Source organism: Anabrus simplex, chromosome 3, assembly GCF_040414725.1.
Source record: "Anabrus simplex isolate iqAnaSimp1 chromosome 3, ASM4041472v1, whole genome shotgun sequence".
In the NCBI taxonomy this organism is placed as follows: domain Eukaryota; kingdom Metazoa; phylum Arthropoda; class Insecta; order Orthoptera; family Tettigoniidae; genus Anabrus; species Anabrus simplex.
Window position 1 is genome coordinate 179,521,959 of NC_090267.1, and position 22,322 is coordinate 179,544,280.

The window sequence follows — 22,322 nt, forward strand, 5'->3', positions numbered from 1 at the left end:
TAATAATGTGTATTTTTGCTTCAACGTAATAAAATTTGTAAAATATATGGCCATATGATTAATTAAGACATACTTCTTTATTAAATCACAATGTTAAAATATGCTATGTTGCTAGATTTGCGACCTATTTATTACATGTTCAAAACGTTAAAATATATTAGTATGTTGTCTGACGTGCCGCACAAGTCGTGTTCGCGTACCACCGATTGACTCGCGTGTCACAGGTTCGCCATCCCTGGTCTAAACCCTCCAAAATGCAAGACGCTGGTTTCTGATTGAACCACTCTTCCACAGCTCCAGAAACCACTTATCGGTGCTGATACGCTTAATACGCTTAATCATTATGGAGTTCTTCAACTGACCAAAGACATGATAGTCGCAAGGGAAGAGATCTGAGGCGGGTAATCGTAAGAACCCAATGAATGCGACGCTGAATGCCGATTGCTGTGTTGACAGCATTTTGAAGTGCATTATCGTTGTGATTATGACTGTTTTCCCGGCCGAAGCACATCCTTTGCACAAGAATTGAAACATGTCACGTTATGTTCGTTTCGTCCCAGCCATTAAACTCTAACTTTGAATTAGTGGTCACATGTTTCAAGGACGACATCGTGAGCTGTTACCGTCGCTTGCGATATTATACAAGGCTGGGGAATAAAAGGCTTCGTTGGTCGTGAAACTGGTTCCCGCTCATGCTCGTGAAACACATAGTTTTGCTGCTAGGTGCGCTCCTCTTCTCAAATATTACCTGGGCGAAGTACTCATTCAAACATTCACGAGCATGTCAAGACTTATTTTTGAACTTTATAAGCTTTCTTGTGCTAGTGCGGGCGATTATAATTAAGTGACTGGAATTAATGACGTATTTACGTAATGCAAACATCGGATAATTCCAAAAAAACATGGCGTACAATAGTGTTCCTCATTTTAAATCAAAGACCTCAAAAGGATGTGGTATTTCATTTCACAGATTTCCGAAAGGCGAGGAACTTAAAACTAAATGGTGTTTGGCAATTTCTCGTTAAGGAAACAGACTGGAATATCTGTGGAAACCTGGTGTGCATTCCACTGTTTGCAGTAGACATTTTGAGGAATCAGATTATTGTGAACACAGCACTACAAATTCTACTTTCGAATGTCATTCAATGTGTATTTCAAGTTTTTCCTGGACACAAACAAACAAAATCGCATACAGGAAGAGACAAATAAAATTACCACTTTGAAAGAAAGAATGCATCAACTCAAAAATGAATTACTATGATCTCTTAATACTTGGACCTACCACACCAAAAATCTTTAAAAACTTACATTGGCCATTTCAGAGGAGAGATAGGAATTACTTCTTTGGTACGAGCTCGTCTGATTTTTCGTTACAGCACGTTAATGAAAAGGTTGGTTCTCTCGTCATAGATGATATGGCAATAAAATCAAGGCTGGTCTATGATAAGAATTTAGATAAGCTTCTTGGAATGACTGATGTACTGTAGAGAGAGATGCTGTCGGTATTGAAGACAGCTTTCTAATAAATTGTCCTCTTTCCACACATTACAGGATTCCTGTGTCATATTAAATTACACAGAGCAAACCTTTAAACAGAAAAGTATTAAAGCTAAGTCAGGCTGGGCAGTGATGTGAGATTCTATGAACTCGAGACCAATTTCAAAGACTATTTGTAATATTAGCTTTTACGCATATATAAACTGACTATAAATTCTCACAAACACTTCAAAACACCTTTGCAAGTATGCACAAAATCGTGTTGACTGTGGGTCCGTACTACGACGATTCATAACCTCAAGATACTGATGTAAACAAGTTTCCAACAAGACATATTAATATTATATTGACGGCTTATTTGTACTACGACAAAAATGGATCATAAGCACCATTCAGAACACGTGATTTTCCCATAAGTATCATAATTAGCTATGCGTTAGGAAATTATCGCAAACACTTGTCACAAGATCCATGCTGAATATAAGAACATATTCAAAACTTGTGTCTTAGAAAGCCGATCCTAGCGGGAGAACTGAAAACTAAATTTGGTGACCCCACTTCTCATTGATCATTTCCCAGCCTTGTATAGTAACATAAGCAACGGATGTTACTGACAGCACCAGATCGTACATGCTGCCATCTCTTGGCTGCCGCATCAATTATTTTTAATGTTACCAGTATCTGTCAAATTTTTTATTGAACAATCCTTACACATGGTGGCCTGGTTCACGCTAGTTTGATTCTCATCCATGCACTGGATGATAGAGTATCGTCCACTTTTGCTCGCTGTGTTGACTTATTCTCCTTCTTCACCTCCAGGGCCTATGGCAATAGAAGTTTCTGTACCATCTTCAAAGTACTTTGCTGTCAATTGTCTACCTATCTCCTTCTGGCCCTTCCTAAACTTCTTATAGTGTATGTTTTATATTTTTCTAGTGCGTGTGTTCTTTTCTGTTAGAGTATTCTATCTACATCTCTTTTCCACTTCCAGTTCGTTTTATAATTGTCTATTCTGCTGTTAACATCATCGTTTAATTTGACACTAATACTTTCGTTAATAAAGCTGTCCAATCTTGGGTAACCTTTCAGTACTATCAGAAATGTAATTTCAGATGATGATTTCTGTTCTTACTTCTTTTTGTGAGGAACTTGGATTAAGTAACATTGGGTAGAGACAAAATTGCCATAGTTTTAAATAATGTTACCTGTTTTGTAACATTTTTTTTACTAGACCGAATGCGTACTGGAATTTGTTGGCTTTGCTCTCTACAGGTATATCATGATAATTTGGAGGCTTACTTCGTCTCCTTAGGTTAGGTCATGATTAAATAAGCTATGCTTAGTTGGTGGAGATAACTTTATGGAAATAAGAAACAACTGAGGTCCGCCTCTGTGGTGTAGTGGTTAGTGTGATTATCTGCCACCCCTGGAGGCCCGGGTTCGATTCCCGGCTCTGCCACGAAATTTGAAAAGTGGTACTAGGGCTGGAACAGGGTCCACTTAGCCTCGGGAGGTCAACTGAGTAGAGGCGGGTTCGATTCCCACCTCAGCCATCCTGGAAGTGGTTTTCCGTGATTTCCCACTTCTCCTCCAGGCAAATGCCAGGATGGTACCTAACTTAAGGCCACGGCCACTTCCTTCCCTCTTCCTTGCATATCCTTTCCAATCTTCCCATCCCCCAACAAGGCCCCTGTTCAGCATAGCAGATGAGGCCGCCTGGGCGAGGTGCTTGTCATTCTCCCCAGTTGTATCCCCCGACCCAATGTCTCACGCTCCAGGACACTGCCCTTGAGGCGGTAGAGGTGCGATCCCTCACTGGGTCCGAGGGAAAACCCAACCCTGGAGGGTAAACAGATTAAGAAAGAAAGAAATAACCGAGACTGTAAAAACATTGAATTTTCTCGAAAATTGACGGTTGTTATTCTTCGAATACGATGTACGGAAGACCACTTTCTATAACTGAACTTTGTCCTGGGTCAGATTAAAGGTAGTCGTCTCATTCACTGAGACGCCTGAACAATTTGGTGCTATTTTAACATTAACTATTCCTTCACCTCATAAAGCTATATTTTTTTATGCTGCCGTTGGATTCATTTCTTCAAAATAATCACAGAAACAATTTACCGGTAATTTTATCTCCGTAGAATTTCCAATGATATTTTGGAGAATAGCTGTGGAATTTATAGCCCGGTTCTGTGTGTCAATTTTCAGTTTAGCAGCCTTTTGTTCAAAGGAATTTGTGTTCGATTCCCTACCACGTCTGGCTAATTCTTCTTCTTCTTCGAGGACGGGGTGTTTACGTTTGTCTTAATACTCACCTCTGCATTTACTCTGTACACAGCACATCGCACTGCCCACCACATAAACACAACAGTGAATACAGCTCTCCATGGAGCATGGTGTCAGGGACAGCACCCGGCTGTAGAAATTGGTGAAGTCCACATACCGGGTGAATCAGCCGCGCCTGGCGTTATATGCTGTCAGGCAACCCACCGAACGTCACTGGTGGCGTTATGGTCTATTCTCCTTTGCCTCATACCAAGCAACAATCGCCTTTAATCACTCACTGCATCATTACCTTTGCAAAAATATGTACCGTATGCGACAGGTACTTACACAATGTATCAAACTATCATACAGTTATGTAAAAAGTACGTGCCAATTATGAGCTTTCAGCAGGAATGAAATGAACGCTAAAGGCGATGGAAAACTGATAGAAAACGCGTGTGCATTTGTGAGACTGTAGTAGTAGTTCATCTACTGGGCTTTCTGGAAACCTACTTTTTGGAGTCGCCGTGGTGTCATAGGTTAAGTGCTGTGCTGTTAATACAGCTCCGTTTGGTAGATGGGTTTGAATCCCACTTGAGCCTGTAATTTTATTCGCATTTTGTACATCGAGAATCATCCACAAGGCCAATGGATCCGAATGCCCTCATGACGTGGGTTATTTATTTATTTATTTATTTATTTATTTATTTATTTATTTATTTATTTATTTATTTATTTATTTATTTATTTATTTGGCATTGTTCTAGGCCATTAGGGCTGCTTATGTGGATGTTTTATAAGAAGGGATGGACAAGGATAGAATGGTTAGGGGTTTGAATCCGCTTGACTCAGCAACAGGCTGTTAGAGCAGTAAGTGTTCCAATAGATGGCCTTCTGCTGTAATGCACGTTTCAGCACGCCGCGCCGTTGAACTGCCATTCGGGCTCTTTGTAGTATTTTAGGTGTTACGGTTTCGCAGGCTTCCGTAATAAGGTTTTGAAGGCTTTCAGGATTTTCCGGCTGCCGAGCTTACACGACATCTTTCAAATAGCCCCATAGGAAGGAGTCCAGTGGCGTCTAATCGGGCGATCTAGCAGGCCAGGTGACAGGTCCTCCCCTTCCTATCCATCGACCAGGATCTGTAACATTCAGGTAGTTGCGAACATCCGCTGGCATGTGAGGGGGAAATCCGTCGTGTTGATACCACATGGTTACACGCTCACCCAGGGGCGCATCCTCTAGAAGCAATGGTAGTTTTTCTTGAAGACTGTAGGTACCGGGCTCCTGTCAAATGATCCGCAAAGAAATATGGTCCAATTAGATGATCACCTAATTTACCACACCAGACATTTCCTCCCCATCGTTCCTGAAATACTGCCTATCTTACCCAGTGGGGATTTTCAGTACTCCAGTAGTGCATATTATGACAGTCCACAGAGCCATTATTATTATATCGTGCATCGTCCGAAAGTAAAATGTGAGATACAAACGCTGGATCATTTTCTGCTTGCGTCAGTATCCACGCACGGAAATCAACTTTAGTGTCGAAATTTCGTCCGTGGAATTCTTGATATACTGTAGTTGCATGTGATACGGACGAAAAAAGTGGAATATCATATCCTTAAAACAGACGACTGGCTGATGTTGGTCTGTTGTGTTACTGCCCGGGTACTTGTGTGAGGAATCTCACGCAAAGTGTCCAAAACCATATCATGACGTAACTGGTGCCTCTCTAACAGGACCTGTTCGGGAAAGTGACGAAGTTATACGCTAACGTCGCTCCACCCTCCCAAATGTATTTGCGCTTGGCTGTTGTCTGTGTGGAAATCTTTCCTAGTACAGGCACTGTGCTTCCTGTGGGTTCTGTCTTGCTTCACCGTAGGTGAGAAGGATGTCAACATATTCATCTGTTGAATACATAGCGAAGAAATGACCAGGACTGCTAGGCTACACCAAGTGTCAGGCCACTACACATACAACATCTATGCTATTGGTCGAATATGGCAAGAATGGCCACTTATTTGATCCTCAAAGTTTAAAATGTGAATAAAATTATTTACCGCTCATGGTATTCGAACCAACCAATCAACGAAACATGCGTCAACACTTATGTCGTTAGTCCACTACACCACGGTAACTGTTGCTTCCAGCTTATCAGAAATATTACTTGGTGTAAAACTACGTCCCGCTTCACGTTTTCTCTTAGTATGCCATCGCTTTTAGCGATAATTTCATAACCAATCGAACTTTTTGCTAGTTGCTTTACGTCACACCGACACAGATGGCGACCGTGGAATAGGGAAGGGCTGGGAGTTTGAAGGAAGCGGCCGTGGCCTTAATTAAGGTACAGCCCCAGCATTTGCCTGATGTGAAAATGGGATACCACGGAAAACCATCTTCAGGGTTGCCGACAGTGGGGTTCGAACCTACTACCATCTCACGAATACCGGATACTGGCCGCACTTAAGCGACTGCATCTATCGAGCTCGGTCATAACCAATCGAAAGCTTATAATTGGCACGCACATTTTACATAAGTTATGTAACATAACCGTATAACAGTTTGATGTATTGCGTAAATACCCGTCGCATACATGTTTCTGCAAACGTCATGAAGTGATGGTGCAGTAAGTGCTTTAAAGGCGACTGTAGCTTGTATGCGGCAAAGGACAACCGACCTTCACCCAATTGGCGTTCGTTGGGATGCCTAAAAGAAGAAACGTCAGGCGCGGCTGAATCACCCGGTATGTGTCATAGTTCACACCTGCAGGATTAAAGTGGCGGAAGGTGAAAATATGTACCTTTGTACGTATGTACGTGTATAGAATGCGGCAAAACAAACAGTACTGAAATTACAAACATTCTCTGAACAGCAAGATACGTTAATATAAGACGCAAGGTGACGACGGTCACACGTATTTAACTGCGCCGGTACAGCATGTGTTTAAGATGTGAACCCTCACGTCTCATGCCTTCTTCATAAAGGCCCTGTGGATTGCCGAATGATGAAAACAGGTCACTGCAAAGGCACAGCAAGTGACTGTATCTCGTCTTGTAATTCGGGGCAGGGCCGGTTTACCCGTCACATGCCCACCTAGGAATATCTGGGCTTTTTCTGTATGTGGGTATGGACTTAGCTGGAAATGTAATGTCTGCATGGCAAACTCTTATTCCCGTTTCTTGATACATGGTCGGGGATGATGTTAGGAGAATTTATATGACATGTTTTTTTACGGCCGGATACACTTGCTGCCGCCTACCTCAGTTGAGAGCTAATAAAGAAGAAATGAATGAAAATGGGTAAGAAGGTGGAAATAATCGGCTGTGACCTATGAATAGGAACTGTCCACCCATTTGCCCGGAAGTAAACCACAGGAAACCATACTCGAGACAGCGGACGGTGGGTTGCGAACCCACGCGTCTCCGGAATGCAAAGTTTGACTCCATAGCCGTAGGGCTTTAACAAGATTGGGCACTCGACTCGGTGTGTGCTTAGTTGGAAATAGTTTCTTTTTGCAAGTCGTGAAGAAGTAGAAGGAAAGAAGCTTGTTAGCGTTTTAACGTCGTATAAATTAAGGTGGGACTAGATGTGGGGAGGAAGAGGTCATGGTCTTAATATACGGTACAGTTTCAGAATTTGCCTTATGTGAAAATGAGGAAAGCTCTCAAAACCATCTTCACAGCTTCCGGCGGTGGTGATAAAACCCAATATATCCCGAAAGTAAATTTACTGCTAGATAGTCCGTACCGTACTGCTAACTCGGTCGGTAGAAAATGGTTTCCACGGTTCATAATCTTTCTCTGAGAGAGTGACAGCATTTACCACCTTTCCTTGGAGCTGCTTTACGCCTAGGACAGAAATGGGGATTCCCATTCCCACAATTCTCCACTTTTTTTTTTTTTGCTAGGGGCTTTACGTCGCACCGACACAGATAGGTCTTATGGCGACGATGGGATAGGAAAGGCCTTGGAGTTGGAAGGAAGCGGCCGTGGCCTTAATTAAGGTACAGCCCCAGCATTTGCCTGGTGTGAAAATGGGAAACCACGGAAAACCATCTTCAGGGCTGCCGATAGTGGGATTCGAACCTACTATCTCCCGGATGCAAGCTCACAGCCGCGCGCCTCTACGCGCACAGCCAACTCGCCCGGTAATTCCCCACTTCCAGCTGCGACAATATACCCATGTCCTTCCAGGTGAGGCAACTTCATTACCTCGGCCAGGTAACCTTCACGACTGATTATATTGGTCTTGAAATAAGGCCTCTATATTGAACGAGTGCAAAAATAATACGGGTTACACCTGTATCAGTTTTACACTGACTGACAGAGCAAATGCAACACCAAGAAGGAGTGGTTCGAAAGGGATGAAAGTTGGGAAAAAAACAGAGACGGCACGGAAGAATAATTGATGTTTATTTCAAACCGATATGCAGGTTACACAATGCGCACGGCATCGACTCAGTAGGATGTAGGACCAGCGCGAGCGGCGATGCAGGCAGAAACACGTCGAGGTACAGAGTCAATAAGAGTGCGGATGGTGTCCTGAGGGATGGTTCTCCATTCTCTGTCAACCATTTGCCACAGTTGGTCGTCCGTACGAGGCTGGGGCAGAGTTTGCAAACGGCGTCCAATGAGATCCCACACGTGTTCGATTGGTGAGAGATCCGGAGAGTACGCTGGCCACGGAAGCATCTGTACACCTCGTAGAGCCTGTTGGGAGATGCGAGCAGTGTGTGGGCGGGCATTATCCTGCTGAAACAGAGCATTGGGCAGCCCCTGAAGGTACGGGAGTGCCACCGGCCACAGCACATGCTGCACGTAGCGGTGGGCATTTAACGTGTCTTGAATACGCACTAGAGGTGACGTTGAATCATACGCAATAGCACCCCAAACCATGATGCCGGGTTGTCTAGCGGTAGGGCGCTCCACAGATACTGCCGGATTTGATCTTTCTCCACGCCGACGCCACACTCGTCTGCGATGACTATCACTGACAGAACAGAAGCGTGACTCATCGGAGAACACGACGTTCCGCCATTCCCTCATCCAAGTCGCTCTAGCCCGGCACCATGCCAGGCGTGCACGTTTATGCTGTGGAGTCAATGGTAGTCTTCTGAGCGGACGCCGGGAGTGCAAGCCTCCTTCAACCAATCGACGGGAAATTGTTCTGGTCGATATTGGAACAGCTGAAGAATGGCGGTTGACGTGGCGTGCGGGGCTGCCACCGCTTGGCGGCGGATGCGCCGATCCTCGCTTGCTGACGTCACTCGGGCTGCGCCTGGACCCCTCGCACGTGCCACATGTCCCTGCGCCAACCATCTTCGTCACAGGCGCTGCACCGTGGACACATCCCTATGGGTATCGGCTGCGATTTGACGAAGCGACCAACCTGCCCTTCTCAGCCCGATCACCATACCCCTCGTAACGTCGTCTGTCTGCTGGAAATGCCTCCGCTGACGGCGGCCTGGCATTCTTAGCTATACACGTGTCCTGTGGCACACGACAACACGTTCTACAATGACTGTCGGCTAAGAAATCACGGTACGAAGTGGGCCATTCGCCAACGCCGTGTCCCATTTATCGTTCGCTACGTGCGCAGCACAGCGGCGCATTTCACATCATGAGCATACCTCAGTGACGTCAGTCTACCCTGCAATTGGCATAAAGTTCTGACCACTCCTTCTTGGTGTTGCATTTGCTCTGTCAGTCAGTGTATATTTAAGCTGTGATATGATTCTCACATTTCACCTTATTGTAGGGAGTTGTCATGGCTTCGTGTTCATGAGCGTCGCACTCTCCACATGGAGTTCTAAACTCAGGTGTACCGGATTATCTCTAATCAAACTTTAATTGCCTCTCCTCCCGCGATACATGATCTGACTCCTCTTTAATTATATCTCTCAGTCACTCCAGGGCTTACAACCGCTGCTTTGTAGTCACTGTCGCTTGGCTGTGGACTACCCTCCCTGCTACCATTAGGGATTTGTGCCCTCGTAGGTGATTTAGATGAATTGCCGAAATCAGTTATCAAATACCTCCATTTGACTTGTACAAAGAGTGAAGTGTGAATGACTGCGTGAATCAGCATATTTTCATTAACATAATTAGAAATATATTTGCTAGTTATAGGTTCTTACTGCATTTCTTTATTTTGTTATTACTATTGTTAGTTTCATAATTAATATCATGTTAATTTACAATGTCATGTTATACATTCTACAATTATTTCTATTATTTCTTTCTTTCTTAATTTGTTTACTCTGCAGGGTTTGTTTCTCCCTCGGACTCAGCGAGGGATTCCACCTCTACCGCCTCAAGGGCAGTGACCTGGAGCTTGAGCCATTGGTCGGGGATACAACTGGGGAGAATGACCAGTACCTCGCCAAGGAGGCCTAACCTGCTATGCTGAACAGGGGCCTTGTGGGAGGATGAGAAGATTGGAAGGGATAGACAAGGAAGAGGGAAGAAAACGGCCTTCGCCTTAAGTTAGGTACCGTCCCGGCATTTACGTAAAGGAGAAGTGGGAAACCAACGAAAAATACTTCGAGGATGACTGAGGTGGGAATCGAACCCACATCTACTCATTTGACCTCCCGAGGCTGAGTGGACCCCGTTCCAGCCCTCGTACCACTTTTCAAATTTCATGGCGTAGCCGGGAATCGAACCAGGGCCTCCGGGGGTGGCAGGAAATCACACTAAGCATTACACCACAGAGGCGAACATTTCTATTATTACTATATCCATATTTGCTATTAGTACTATATTACTTAAAAAATGTTTGCAGTATTTAAAAATTATTTCTGTTAATTATTTTAAATGATGCGGTTAAGTGTAAGAGAGGGCCTTGAGCCCTAACTTCGCCACGAATAAACACGAATTACTTACTTACTTACTTACTTACTTACTTACTTACTTACATTGAGGAATGGTTGACATTTCTCTGGTTATATGAACTGTCGTTAAGCCTGCTCTGCTGTAACTGTGGGTGTGCCTACGTTACAGTTAAATTTGCCTTAACCATACCGCTGTGTGTGTGAAGTACGAACCTCCCACACTGAAAGGCAAAGACTAGTGTTTGAGTGCCTTAATATCCAGGCGGATGTTTCTAGCGTGGGTGTTGTTTTTCATCCTTTGCTCCCCCGCGAAGAAGTGTCTCGTAGATCAATTTTACCGCCGACTTGCGTGGGTGGTTTGTGTGGTTTTATTAGTGTTGGAGGGTGTTCCTCCAATTCGCTCTCGTATATTTTAGTTCTTGTGGAAATACTATTCCAAGCTATAAGTACTGTATGTATTATTATATTATATTATACTAGCAAGATACCCGTGCTTCGCTACGGTATTATACTGAAATTTATAATTGAATGCTTATTGTTTTAGATATATAATCCGCCGAAATTCGCGATCTGACTCGTTTTCTGCGAGAATCCACCAAAATTCCCAATCTGACTGGTTTTCTATGATTTTACGGCACGTTTCCTCCCATTTTTAAATCTTCCTTTCCAGCAATCGATTTCGTACTTCCCGGGCTAGACTCAGGTATTCCTCCCGGTCAGTTGGGTTCGTAAATCTTTGCCATCTTTTCCTATAATATTTTTAATATGGATAAAATCCTTCAGGAGATCCGGCGTGGTGTCATATTGGGTGCCTTGGTGGCACTGAACCCGCGTCCGGACTGCATTCTTAGTCATTACCCGTCCAGGAGCCGTTTCCAGCGCGGTCCGCGCATTTGACGACGGTCCGGAATATTATTATTATTATTATTATTATTATTATTATTATTATTATTATTATTATTATTATTATTATTATTATTATTATTATTATTATTATTATGTGTTGCTGGAATGGCTGATGACAGGGAAAACCGGAGTATCCGGAGAAAAACCTGTCCCGCCTCCGTTTTGTCCAGCACGAATGCCACATGGAGTGACCGGGATTTGAACCACGGAACCCAGCTGTGAGAGGCAGGCGCGCTGCCGCCTGAGAAACGGAGGATCCTGATAAGTTCATTAATAAGAGTAAAATCAATTGGTCTCACCTCCTTCTACACCCCACTCCCCACCGCCGTTAAGTTTAATTACCGCCACCCCCCCCCCCCCACCAACAAATTTAAAAGAATGCTTGTTTCTTTATGTTTAAGGGAGATTCCAGACACCAATGTTCACGTCTATTACCTTCGGTTTTGAGATGTAAATATCCCCATAAAAATAATTCAATTTCTTTCACTTCCTTTCACACTCCTTCCCCCCCCCCCCCTCCCCTAAGTGAATTTTCCCGCAAAAAGTACTTGTTTCTTTAATAGTAAAGGATCTTCTAAATACCAATTATCACGACTCTGACTTCTTCAGTTTTTGATTTATGTGTCCTCATGAAAGGAATTCAACTCCTTTACACTCCCGCCCTCCAAGATGGTTTCCCCACCAAAACGCGTTCTTCTTTGTTTTTAAAGGAGGTCCAAATACGAATTTTCACGTCTGTAACAACTTTAGTTTTTATTAGATGTATGTATTCTCATACAATTAAGTCAATTAATTTTTCAATTCTTTCAGCCCCCCCCCAACCCTCTTCTTTGGATTTTCCGAGAATACGTGTTTCTTTACTTTTAAAGCAGATTGCAAATATCAAATTTCACGTCTGTAACATCTTCATTTTTGAGATATTAGTAGCCTAATTAAAAGAATTCATCACCATTTTCAGTCACTTTTACCCCCCCCCTCCCTCCAACCAAGTGGTATTTCCGAAAACTAAAAGTACACGTTTCTTTATGTTTAATAGAGATAAAAAAATACCATTTTTCTCTTCTGTAACATGCTAAGTTTTTTTAGACTGTAAAAATTCTCATTTTAAAATTTCACCCCTTTTGAGTTCCCTTTAAGTGGAGTTTCCAAAAACAAATCACCTATATTTTTTTTACATTTACAGGAGATTTACACCCACTCTTTACGTCTGTAACATTTTACGTTTCCAAGATATTCTGTAGATAGTCTTTCAAAAAATTCACCCCAATTTGTCACTCCTGTTTAACCGCCATTAATTGGCTTTTCCAAAAACTAAAACATACGTGTTTCTTTATTTTTAAAGGAGATCCCATATGCAAATTATCAGTTCTGTAATATCTTTCGTTTATGAGATATGTGTATCCTCATTAAAGGCATTCAACCCATTTTTCACCCTTTTACACCCCTCCTATTAGGATTTACGGGAAACAAAAAAAATACGTGTTCCTTTATTTTTAGAGGAGATTCTAACTACCAATTTTTACATCTGTAAATTTTAAAGTTTTAAGATGTAGACACACTCATTTTAAAAAATTCACCCCCTCTTTTCACCCCCAATATTTGGATTTTCCAAAAACGAAAAAATGCGTGTTTCTTTACTTTTAAAGTAGATCCAAAATACCAATTTTCAGGTCTGTAATATCTTCAGGTTCTGAAATATAAGTAGCCTCATGAAAGGCATTCAACCCATTATTCACCCTTTTAAACCCTTCCTATTGGGATTTTCCGAAAACAAAAGAATACGTGTTTTTTTATTTTTAAAGGAGATTCTAAACACCAATTTTTACATGTATATACTTAAAAAGTTTTGAGATATAGATACACTCATTTTAAAAAATCACCCCCTTTTCAACCCCCCCCCCCATTAATTATATTTTCCACAGACAAAAATACGTGTTTCTTTATTTTAAAAGGAGATCCCAAACACCAATTTTCAGGTCTGTAATATCTTCAGGTTGTGAAATATAAGTAGACTCATGAAATGCATTCGACCCCTTTTTCAACCTTTACCACCCTTCCTATTACGATTTTCCGAAAGCGAAATATACGTGTTTCTTTGTTTTTAATGGAGATTCTAAATACCAATTTTTACATCTATAACTTTTAAAAGTTTTGAGATATAGATACAATCATTTTAAAATATTACCCCCTTTTTCACCCCCCTTAATTGGGTTTTCCAGAAACAAAAAAATACGTATTTCTTTATTTTTAAAGGAGATCCCAAACACCAATTTTCAGGTCTATAATATCTTCAGTTTCTGAGATATAAGTAGCCTCATTAAAGGCATTCAACCCCTTTTCACTCCTCCTATTGCGATTTTCCGAAAACAAAAAAATACGTGTTTCTTTATTTTTAATGAAGATTCTAAATACCAATTTTTACATCTGCAAACTTTAAAAGTTTGGAGATATAGATTCACTCATTTTAAAAATTCACCCCCTTTTCACCCTCCCATTAATTGGATTTTACAAAAACAAAAAAATACGTGCTTCTTTATTTTTAAAAGAGATCCAAAGTATCAATTTTCAGGTCTGTAATATCTTCAGTTTCTGAGATATAAGTACCGGTATCCTGATTAAAGGCATTCAACCCATTTTCCCCCATTTTCACCCTTTTTCATCCCTCCTATTGGGATTTTCTGAAAACAAAAAAATACGTGTTTCCTTATTTTTAAAGAAGATTCTAAATACCAATTTTTACACCTGTAAACTTTTAAAGTTTTGAGATATAGATACACTCATTTTAAAATTTCACCCCCCCTTTTCACCCCCTTAGTGACGGAATATCCAAAAATCCTCTCTTAGCGAGCACCTACATTTTAATATGAATATATCCCCAAAATTTCATTTCTTTATGTCCAGTAGTTTTGACTCGGCGATGATGAATCAGTCAGTCAGTCAGTCAGTCAGTCAGTCAGGACAAGTTATTTTATATATATAGATTATATTATATTATATTATATTATATTATATTATATTATATTATATTATATTATATTATATTATATTATATTATATTATATTATTATTATTATTATTATTATTATTATTATTGCATGGCCTCAGCTACCGTGTGCAGATATTTTACTCTGACGCCTTCTAGGTTGTTTGAGCGTCAATTTTGAGGTTCCGTTTCATGCTATCGAAAGACAGAATAAACCAAATGTCTGTTAAGGTAAACACCAAGTGTATCACCAGGTATATACCTATTTAAAGGACCATTATCTGCCCTTTAAAATCCGACTACGTCTGCCGGGTTCGAACCTGTGATCTTAGGATACGGAGACCAACACTCTAACCACTGATCCGCAGAAGGAACTCTAGAAGGAAAATCGATAGAGTCATAGGGCCGAATTTATACCAAACCAGAGTGCCAATTTCGGAGAAGATGGGTAGTTCGGTAAACGGTAATATATTTTTGCAGCCATCTAAAGCAATACTGTGTTGGTGTTAATTATTTGCTTTATAACTGAAATTAAATAATCACATCCAATAAAAAATCATAAAAACTATGATTATCATTATGATAATATTTGAAAATTTTCACATTTTTAAAGTTATAATTTTGAACACCGTTAAATAGAGGTACAGTACTTTGCACCACTTACCTCACTTTTCCAATATAGCAATAATATGTCCTCGATATTCGTAGCAATGTTACACAACCCAAACCTAAAGCTAAGACTGGGCCTGACCGAATTAAGTGGTGGCGGATGAATGCCCAACGAAACGAGTTGATGACAGCCTTGGCAAACTTCTCCGTGAAGTCCGATCAATCGGTTCAAGACATGTGGAAAGATGCTGTGGAACAAATACATCAGGCGGCGACAAAAACGTTGGGGAAAACCATACCCGGACGAAAATATATTGATAAACAAACCTGGTGGTGGACAGACGAAGTCAAGCAAGCAATCAAGGAGAAAAAGATAGCCTACAAGACTTGGTGGAACTCACGTCTTGATACTGATCTTCAGCAATATCGCGACCTGAAATCTGCAGCAAAAAGAGCTGTAGCTGCAGCAAAGGACCATTATTACCAGTCACTATACGACCAGCTTGACACACCATCAGGAGAAAACAATATATATCGTCTTGCTAAGTCCCGTCACCGTTCAACTCAGGACATTGGACACGTAATGCACATCAAGGGAGCCGACGCCAAACTGCTACGAGATCAACAATCCATTCTCCAGCGTTGGGCAGATTACTTTAATAACATCAGCAACAAAGAATTTACGCATCCACCAATTTCTAGTCCTGATCCTATCGTAGGCCCTGTTCCCTCAATTACATCCGAGGAAGTAATGCTTGCCATTAGCAAAATGAAAAATGGAAAAGCAACTGGTCCAGATGACTTACCAGCGGAAATCTGGAAAATGCTCGGAAAGCCTGCTTCAGAGTTCCTTGTCTCACTCTTCAACCGAATCATCGCCGAGAAACAGCTTCCACACACATGGACAACTAGCACAACAGTTCCAATCTGGAAGGGAAAAGGAGATGTGAGTGATTGCTCGACCTATCGCCCTATACGACTCCTCTGTCATACTTTCAAGATCTTTGAACGTGTACTTGACAGCAGACTCAGATGTATTGTCTCTGTAACACCAAACCAGTGTGGATTTATTAAGGGATGCAGTACCATCGATGCAATCCATGCCACACGCCTCTTGATGGAAAAGCACAGAGAGAGACAGAAGAGTGTACACATGGCATTTCTAGACCTAGAAAAGGCTTTTGACCGTATCCCACACGAACTTATTTGGCGAGCTCTTCGCTGTCATGGCGTCCCTGAAGAGTATGTAAGCTGGGTGCAACTTCTGTATCGCAATTCCACTAGTGTTGTCCGGAGTCCTGCTGGAATCTCTCCGCCTTTCGATATCACTGTGGGTGTTCATCAAGGTTCTGCCCTTTCACCATTGCTATTCATCCTCTGCATGGATACGGCAACAGCTGACATACAGACTTCACATCCCTGGACCCTTCTTTATTCCGATGATGTGGTACTTGCACAAGAAACCCGTCCTGAACTCCAGCATCAGGTTCAAACGTGGAAGGACAGACTGGCTGAAAATGGACTGCACCTCAATATCCAGAAGACAGAATACCTGGAATGTGGCCCCCAAACCAGAGGTACCATAAGTATCAGTGAAGAAGATCTGCAGAAGACCATGCAATTTAAGTACTTAGGATCCGTCGTCACCTCAAACTGTGACACCACTCCTGATACTCGGATGAGGGTAAATGCAGCTTGGCTCAAGTGGAGACAGGTCACTGGAGTCCTCTGTGATAAAAAGATGCCTCAATATCTAAAGGCAAAAGTTTATAAGAGTGTGGTACGGCCAGCAGCGATCTATGGGACTGAATGTCGCCCCATGACGAAACAACAGGAGCAAATGTTGACAACCATGGAGATGAAGATGCTTCGATGGTCCATGGGGCTGACCCGATGTGACCACATAAGGAACACGGACGTACGGCAAAGGTTTGGTGTCGCGCCCATCATAGACAAAGTGAGGGAAGCCCGTCTCCGCTGGTACGGCCACGTCATGAGAAAACAGGACGACTCAGTTGCCAAAACAGCGCTCCACATCAACCCAGAGGGAACAAGACCACGAGGAAGACCGGCAAAGAGATGGACTGACAACATCAGGGCAGACATACACAGTGTTGGCTTAACACCAGAAGATGTCAACGACAGACAGAAATGGAGGAGATGTAGCAAAGCAGCAGACCCTGCAAGTCGGGATTAATGCTAAGAAAGAGAGATGATCCTAAATTGTGACTTTGTAAATGTTGTGATATTATACACTAGCTGATGTACCCGTGCTTCGCTACCGAATTCTACACTTTGTATATACAGAATTTTAGTTTAAGTCGTGTGCACGTTGAGATTTGACTGTATTAAATTGAATAGCTCTTAACGTTACCCCAGAAACGCGACGGGGAGTCACCATACGTCTTTTCTCATGTGAAGATTGGGTTAGGGAATTTTCAATGTAAAGTCAGAACCTATTGCCTACTGGCAGTCGGAATCAAGTTGGGCAATTTTCATTATAATGGTAGACACTCTTTCTCCACCTGCCTTTTCACACCCTCAGAAAGATTGTCTTTGTGGTTTTCCCAACAAAAGTCAACATAGATCATTACAATGACGTCAGTAGGATTGTCACGATTGAAAATGATGCTATGTATGAAATGCTTGATCAAATGAAAAACCACACATTTTCTCACTTTTAACGAACAGTACTACACTGCCGATCTAACAGTCCAAAGTTCCAAAGCTGGAATGACCAGGCCCCGGATAGCAGTGAACACTCTCCTGCCATTATTCCGTTAAGTGTGCACACTACTCATTCCAATCAGTGCCTCAGAGTTCGGATCGAATAGTTCGAATGATATGATGAACCTGTGTACCAGTAATATCAGAAAATTTATGAACCCAAGGAATGGCGTGCTAAAGAAGAGAGTTATCTAACGCCCCACCAATATTCAGGCAGGCTGTTATATTCGGTACGCAGCAGTAATCCCAATTGGAGACGAGTGGCAGCGAAAGACATAAAGCAGATCACAACAAACAATGGTCAATGTAATGTTACTGTTGATCAGCTTTATGAGCTTTCTCTTTTGTAGGCCTTCACATTCAATTTTCTTCCTACTCTGTGATATTAGGGCATCTAATGTAATGTAACTCCCCCTTCCTTTCGTGAATCCCTCTCGTCTTGTTATTCAAGCGATCATTCCTTTACTATTTTTCTCATTTTTATAATCGACTTCCGGCAGCCCAGGGTTCGATTCCCGGCCAGGTCAGGGGTTTTTAATTGCAAATGATTAATATCCCTGGCCTGGGTACTGGGTGTTTGTGTCGTCCTTAACGTTTCTCTTCTCACATTCAACACTCTACACTTCCGCAATTACACTTTCATGCAGGTTCGTCTCAAATTGTGAAAGCAGTGGCAAAAGATCCATAGAAGTCGACGCCACGAATAAATATTTTAAAACATCAACTTCACAATTATCCTAGTCGATAATGCACCCAGATCCTTGAAAAGGGCACAATATGGGCCGATGACCATGCGTATTTACACCTTAAAACAATCATGACAGAATTCATTAACTCGTGTCCTCATCCCGAGGTGATGCAGCTCTTTTCAGGCACACCCCCGTTGGAGGTGAGCTGCATGTACCATTTCAACCACATACAAGCACTCCTGCCATTCTTAAATTTCTGGCAGTACCGGGAAACGAACTGGGGCCCTCGACGACGGCAGCTAATGACACTAGCCGTTACGCTACAGAGGTGGACGATTGAACAATATTCCTATGTCAGCAGTGCTCAGCGCTAATAATGACTAAGCAACAAAGTATAAATTCTTCTAAATTCATGAATTCTCTTATTATAGTCGTCCCCTGTGAGTGGGGGCGGTAGAATACACCCACGATATCCCCTGCCTGTCGTAAGAGGTGACTAAATGTGGCCCTAGGTACTCTGAACCTGGGAGGGTCAGTGGGTTGGTGACCACCGGACTCTTAACTGAGTCCTCCACTTACTAAAGTATGGAGCCCTAGGGAGTTTTTCAGTTTCACGCCTTTCGTGACCCTTGTCTTTCTTAGGCCGATAACTTCATTCTTCCTAGTGTCGGACCAGTTCCATTTTTTCCTCTCTTATTAGTGTTATATGGTTGCCTAGAGGTAATTCCGGTAATTCCTCTTAAAGCAATAATCACCACCACCACCACCAATCTTATCACAGCCATACGATAAAACTGAATAAAACATAAATAATCGGAAATTGAATTCTCTATAACTTTTGTTATGGTGGTTCGGCGTTCATTTGGACTTGGCTACAAAAATCGAAATTCATGAATATCTCTGTTATCATAGCCGGTACAGTAAAAATGTATAAGACATAAATGATCGGAAATTAAATTGTATATAAATTAAGTTATGTAGTCTTTATCGACAGGACTACCGATAATATAAATATTCGGGTATTACATTTTAGGCCTTCCCCTAAACTACCATTTCACTTATCATGAATAAAATTAGCTCCAGGACACTGCCCTTGAGGCGGTAGAGGTGAGATCCCTCGCTAAGTCCGAGGGAAAAACCGAACCTGGAGGGTAAACAGATGATGATGATGATGATGATGATGAATAAAATTATTTATAGCCTAGATTATAGTGACTTATTGCCCGACTTAACGTACCTATTTTCATGAAATATTCTTCAGGCATATACTCGTGATGTGCGGCAATACATACATACATACATACACACATACATACATACATACATACATACATACATACATACATACATACATACATACATACATACATACAGGCATACATACAGACTCAGAAATTACGGAATTGGGCCGATGACCTTCGATGTTAGACCCCTTTAAACAACAAGCATCATCATCATCAAGCAAACTACGGAAAATCAAAAGTGCAATTCCTTGTTACTGCGGACACGACAGATACACAAATACCATTCTTTTTACATTCTGAGCAATGTACAGACAAAACACTTATTTTATACCAGGCGGCCCGCGAGTGCCGTGCTTAGTACTATAAATGCCCCGCATACGGAAATGATGAATAGGATGTGTAGGGTAATTGATTTTCACAGGGGCACTACTACCACCAGGCAGGTTACGTCAGAATATAAAGAGATAACAAGAGAATTGTCGCTCATAGCATGTTCCTTAGTACTACCCGTCTAATGCAACCCCTTGCATTAATAAACCTCGTTTTAGACCTCATAGATCTAGGCTAGTGTATAGTACAGCAGCACTATATTTGCTGTCTGCATATCGGCAATGGCTAGTGTGTTCAGCAATGACGAATACATAGACGTCATTTTAATCCATGGAGAATGTGGTCGAAATGCAGGCGAAGCTTGCAGACGGTAGGCACAGGAGTTTCCAAACAGACATCTGCCTTCTACACACTTATTTTGCAGTATTCGTTTTTGTTTCATACAAACAACTCTTTTATAGAATGGAATGTCTGCACGTGTGGAAATTAATATGATATTAAATTTTATTTTCTGCATCTCTGGCGTACTTACAAATGCACGCTATTATGGAGCGTGTGCAGTAAAATGACTGCTATTTGTTTCACAACACCCAAAGTACAGCACATTGTAGCGCTCCGTCGAAAACAAGTGATTAGGCATCCCGTGGATCACTAGTGCATGCAGGGTATTTGTAAGTAGAAAGTACGGCACACACGGGCCGCCTGGTATAACTTCTATAGATATAAATTTAGTATCAATTCCATGTCCGTTTTATAATATTTTAGAACTTTTTAGAGTAATTCTGGAAAATGTATGCATTTTAGGAAACGGCCACAACACAAAGTGTATGGGAATATTGAAAACATTACTTAAGACTTTGGAGTAATTATATATTAGAAAAACCTATGTGGACATGAATGCCCAATAATGCAGAGTCTAAGCCCATACTTAACTGCGAGTAGATGAGAGGGGGAGAAAATTTCAATAGAAAACATTGAAGGGCGGTAAATTTAGAATAATACATGTCGCAATGAAAGAAAATTGAAAAATGGGAAAGGATGGTGAACACTGGTGCACCTTTTAGACGTTGGTTGTCAGATATTGGCTCCTACATTGGTTTTGAGATGTGGTAAATAACTTGAGGAGAGGCCTACATACCGAGCTCGATAGCTACAGTCGCTTAATTGCGGCCAGTATCCAGTAATCGGGAGATAGTGGGTTAGAGCCCCACTGTCGGCAGCCCTGAAAATGGTTTTCCGTGGTTTCCCATTTTCACACCAGGCAAATGCCGGGGCTGTACCTTAATTAAGGCCACGGCCGCTTCCTTCCACTTCCTAGGCCTCTCCTATCCCATCGTCGCCAAAAGGCCTATCTGTGTCGGTGCGACGTAAAACAAATAGAAAAAAAGAGGCCTACATAATCAAATTAAATAGGAATGTCAAAGATCCTGCGCTAATATTTACATGATAGGACCACTAAAATATCTCCGTCCACCAACAATTTTAAAGATTGGTTTTTACGTGTTGAGAGTCTTGCAGCCTACAGTCTATCTTGTCCCAGCCGCCAACCACCCAACCTAGAGAGGTCGGAACTACACCAGATGAGGATTAGTATGACCAGGAGAAAGGGACTGCAGAATCCTTTCATTGGCAGAAGGCAGGCTGCTGATTGGCCACATTTAGTGACAAGTTACCGAAGGTTTGCCTGTTCTAGTCTGAATAACAAAACCAGGAATAATTGTAGTCGCCAGTCACGAGCGAGACATCGGGAAGTGCGGACGTGTGAATGAGCTGAGGTGCGCAATATGGGAATAACGCTACAGCAATACAGGCTGAGAATTGGAAGATGGCAATTTAGAATAATACATGTCGCAATGAAAGAAAATTGAAAAATGGGAAAGGATGGTGAACACTGGTGCACCTTTTAGACGTTGGTTGTCAGATATTGGCTCCTACATTGGTTTTGAGATGTGGTAAATAACTTGAGGAGAGGCCTACATACCGAGCTCGATAGCTACAGTCGCTTAATTGCGGCCAGTATCCAGTAATCGGGAGATAGTGGGTTAGAGCCCCACTGTCGGCAGCCCTGAAAATGGTTTTCCGTGGTTTCCCATTTTCACACCAGGCAAATGCCGGGGCTGTACCTTAATTAAGGCCACGGCCGCTTCCTTCCACTTCCTAGGCCTTTCCTATCCCATCGTCGCCAAAAGGCCTATCTGTGTCGGTGCGACGTAAAACAAATAGAAAAAAAAGAGGCC